The sequence below is a fragment of the Littorina saxatilis genome, linkage group LG4 (genome assembly GCF_037325665.1).
Source record: "Littorina saxatilis isolate snail1 linkage group LG4, US_GU_Lsax_2.0, whole genome shotgun sequence".
In the NCBI taxonomy this organism is placed as follows: Eukaryota; Metazoa; Mollusca; class Gastropoda; order Littorinimorpha; family Littorinidae; genus Littorina; species Littorina saxatilis.
The window spans coordinates 50870935-50875662 of NC_090248.1; the positions used below are offsets into that span (position 1 = coordinate 50870935).

Consider the following 4728-nt stretch of genomic DNA (forward strand, 5'->3'; position numbering starts at 1 on the left):
TGCATGCGGCGCTGGGGTAAAAAACAAATCCCACAACAAACAAGGTTGGAATCAGAGAGAGAGAGAGAGAGAGAGAGAGAGAGAGAGAGAGAGAGAGAGAGAGAGAGAGAGAGAGAGAGAGAGAGAGAGAGAGAGAGAGAGAGAGAGAGAGAGAGAGAGAGAGAGAGAGAGAGAGAGAGAGAGAGAGAGAGAGAGAGAGAGAGAGAGAGAGAGATTGGATTGGATTGTTTACTCGTTTAGGCCATAGCCCCTTATGAGGGGGGTGAACATATACATATATATATATAGGTATTCCAAAGTGCTCTTCGCGTGTGGCGAAAAGTGACGCCGAGCGTGATTTTTCACTGGTTTTTAACTTGTTCAAACTCGCTGGAATGAGGTGAACTGAATAAAAAGAATACACCAAGATGATAATTGATTCTTCATAGTTACTTTAAAACAAAAATAAAGTATTAGATTCAAAATCTAACATTTGAAATACGCGTGTGAAAATGGTTACTAAGTTGTGATTTTCTGACGTCAGAACGAAGTTTTTGCTGCGTTGTTTTGACCCCAACCGGGAAAACTCCGCTCGGGCAGATAAGCCATTAAAGTTAGCAACAACCCGCTACTATAGACATGAAGAGGAAAGATTAAACTTCCCGATGATATCAATATTATTTTGATTGGCTTCCGTTTAAGAGTACTATTATTCAGTTTAAAACTTCGCTCGAAAATTTTGCCATCTCAGAACAAACAATATCCGGTTTTATGAATGCGAATGGCAAGGTCGGAGTTTGAACTTTCACCTGGTCTTATTTTCATACTGATGCAACCAACGGCTTGCTTGCCCGAGAACCGAAAACGAGGCAACCCGTTTTTCTCGTTGTCGCGCACGCCGTGTAATGGCGGCGTTTGCCGAAGACCAAGCGATGGCACGTCACGGTCGCGAAAAATCGATTTTGCACCCAAACTTTGAGGAACCATTCGATCCAGATTATCTAGAAGGTAAGCATATATGCCTTACAATGTGTTCTCTTTCAATTCTTTAAGATATATTTGCTTATTTCAAAAACCACGGGGGATGAACGAACCGAGTTGATAGCAGACGAAGTACAGTGTTTGTGAAAGTGTGAGTAGTGAACTTCTCGGCATGCTGTATTTTTACAGTGAGGAAAATAAAGCATTATGACTCAAGGAATAAAGTCTTGAAACACATTTTTAACAATCTGTTCATTGATTTGAATCATTAACAAAGAGAATTACTAGAAATTAGCTTTTTTGCATGCGTGCTCGATAGTCGTCTTCTGGGTGATCTCCCTTATCTCCTTGTTTACATTTTACGATGTGCAAACAACTTCGCTTTTTTTACGTCAAATAATTCCGTTTTCTTTTCTAACTATTGTGTTCACTTCTTTTTTTATTTCACTGTTGTAACAAAGTTCCTTGAAAATGTGGTTGACTTGCAATGGACATTGAACTTTTCATGCACAATTTTTTTTATTTTTTTTTTTTTTTAACTTTCCTTCTTCGAGTATGTATGTGTTGTTGGAGTATGCGTTAGTGAGACATATAAATGCGTGTAATCATCACAAATTGAATGGCTTGATTTTCATCAAGTACGTTTTTGTGTCATCTGAGCATAAAACATCACATACCACCATACAATCATATTGTGTTCACTTCTTGAAATGGTAATTCTTAACTGTGCTAATGCCCTCCAACTTTTCCCTTCTCAATCTCAGATGATCGGTTCCAGAAACTAAAGGAGACATTTTTAATGACTGGCAGAGGGAGAAGACCAAGCCTTCCTCAGTTCCTGACTAACATGATGGCAGGTGTTCATCAAGCTTTAACTTAAGCTCCGGGGACTGATTTGCTGGGAGCAAGGCCATACAGTGTAAGCATTCAAATGGAAAAATACAGATGGAAAAAAAAGAAGTTTTACCTTCAGTATATGATGGCACTGTTTAGTATGAGCTTCTTTTGACATTCATTTTTCTAAATAAGTGTTGCAACTTACATTCTCTCTCTCTCTTTCTCTCTCTCTCTCTGCATATTCTATGTATTCATATTGTTCTGCTATATCATGTTAATAATCTGATATTTTATGGTCTGTCACGTTTGATGTTCTGCATGTATACTATTTGTATGTATACTTTTTATTTCATTTCACACACATGCCTAGTGGTAAGGCGTCAGCCCCGTGATCAGGAGGTCGTGGGTTCTAACCCCGGCCGGGTCATACCTAAGACTTTAAAATTGGCAATCTAGTGGCTGCTCCGCCTGGTGTCTGGCATTATGGGGTTAGTGCTAGGACTGGTTGGTCCGGTGTCAGAATAATGCGACTGGGTGAGACATGAAGCCTGTGCTGCGACTTCTGTCTTGTGTGTGGCGCACGTTATATGTCAAAGCAGCACCGCCCTGATATGGCCCTTCGTGGTCGGCTGGGCGTTAAGCAAACAAACAAACACACCCCTTCATATGGGGCTATTGCCTTGCTAGATAAACAATCCATCCATCCATCCATCTCTCTCTCTCTCTCTCTCTCTCTCTGTAGCTAAGAAAAAAAGGTAAGCAGTGTATATGTGTTTGTGTGCAGGTATCTGTTTGGTTCAGTCGGCTGCTTTGTGACTCTTCATATCCAGAACGTGTGAAGGCACTGATCCAGAAGACTGAAAAATCCTTCAACAACATTGCTGTTTCTTCAGCTGATGCTGCATTCTTGAAAGAGACCTTTTATGTGAACATAATAAACAAAGAACTTGATGATGTTGGCATTGACTGGTCAAATGTGCATTCATGTTCTCAATTTTTAGGAACAGGTATCCGACTGACAAACCAGATTGTGATTGCACTTGAACAATTTAGAAAGAAAGAACATGTAAAACATGATTTTGCTTCTGAATGGTTGAATGTGTTAGGGGAGGGGATTGAAATGTTCTAGATCACAGATTGCTAAGTCTGAAGAGAAAAGTATGATGCAGTACAAAATCTTAAGCAAAGCTAAAGATAGGCGCCCTGAAGAACTTGGGAAGTTTTTGGTTCATGAATTTAGTGTGCAGTCAAACAGTTGCCAAGGAAGAAGTGTTTCCAACAAGAATTTGGACAGCTCAAACCAGGAGCAAGAGAAGTTAGTCCATCACAGCACAGTTGAACCAGCAGGAATACTTGACAGTAGGGAAGAAAACCAGCATAGCATTAGCAGTCTGCAAGTTCAACATTCAGCTGCTACAATGGTTACGCTGGAATACCACAACATACTACAGGAAGGGAAAGAAAAGGCAGAAAAAGAAAGCTTGAACATTTGGAGTATATTGTAGGTGGTGCAAATCTGACTACCACTTGGCAAACTAAGGACTTTGCTGATTTGACTATAATGCTAAAGAAAAACTGGACTTTTCTCAAACAAGTGCATGCCAATTTTAGTCAAGAAACTACAGCAAGAGAACAGAAATGTGAAGAAAAGCTTATCAGGAGTGAGAAACTCCAAACTCTAAAGAAGAAGTGCAAATTTCAAAGCTACCCACCAAGATCTTGTGCTAAAAAAATATTCTTGAGCAAGAACTAAACATTTTAAAAGAGGAAGCTTTATCACTGACGGCAGAAAAAATTGCTGTGCAACAATAATCTTCAAAACTGAGGCAGAAAATTGAGCTTTTACAAAGTTAACTTGCAAGCATGACAGAGTAAGCTAATCAAGACATACTTTTTTTGTAAAAAAAAAAAAAAAAAAAAAAAAATTTTTTTTAATGTTTTTTTTTTTACCTCAGATAAAAAACAGTTATGGTCTCAAGGGAAGAAAAGACGTTCATTGTCTTGTTTGCTGTTCTGACAGTTTATTAAAAACTGATCATTTTGGTACAAGGTACTTGCATTATCTTAAACATTGAACCAGATAAAAACATTTTGAAGAAGCCAAAATTTACGTTATGTACAAAATATCTGTTTTTTCAAGACATTGCTATGTTTTTATTAAGCATGTAGAAATCCAAGTGTGTATCACTTATTAAGAGCTTTTAATGCTGAACAAATGGATACCAAAAACAGCTTTGTAACTTTTAAAGCAAGAAAGTTATGGCAGACCAAAAATGACCACTTAGTCGCCATTTTTCTCGACTTGACAAAACAGCACTTTTGGCATTTTTGATCATAGATATCGTACTAACCAGTTGTCAGATAGAGTTGAAAAAAATTAGGCTTAGATATCATATCCTGCTCTTCCTAGAAAATGTATTACAATGAAAATGCATTTTATGATTTAGAGATGAAAGAGTTAGAAAATGGACTCTTGCCCAGTTGTTGGGAGTAGCAGAGGGCTTATTTTGCTATTTTGTGCCATTTTTGAAGCTCTGTATCTCTATTACGATGTATTTCCTGTCAATGTATTTTGCATTATCAATCTGAAAAGTATATAAACTATTCATAAACTCATTTTTTGACTCATGTGATTTGATTTGTGTGCTTGCGGCATGTTTGAATGTGCGGAAGAATGATGTGCGAAAAATTTTCAGAGTCCAAAAATACGGAAAAAAATCATAACTTTTTTTTTTTCCAGCCCACCTTAAAAAAAAAAGTATTTCTGTGCTCAGAATGAAAAACTCTATTTGTTTAACTAAGTTTCATATGGGTTATTTAAAAATTGAAAATCACTTTGGAATACCTAATATACATATATATATATAGTATATATACAATGACATAATGACATTTGCACACAAATCAAATGAAATAAATCATACACGAACT

The 4728-nt window shown here is 37.4% G+C and overlaps 1 long non-coding RNA gene across 1 annotated transcript; it reads left to right on the forward strand.

Annotated features, from left to right (window-relative positions):
- Positions 1-291: 291 nt before the first annotated feature.
- On the forward strand, positions 292-4413 carry LOC138965020 (uncharacterized). Its single transcript, XR_011455264.1, has 3 exons — positions 292-987; positions 1725-1879; positions 2582-4413. It is a non-coding gene; the product is annotated as an uncharacterized lncRNA (long non-coding RNA).
- Positions 4414-4728: the final 315 nt, after the last annotated feature.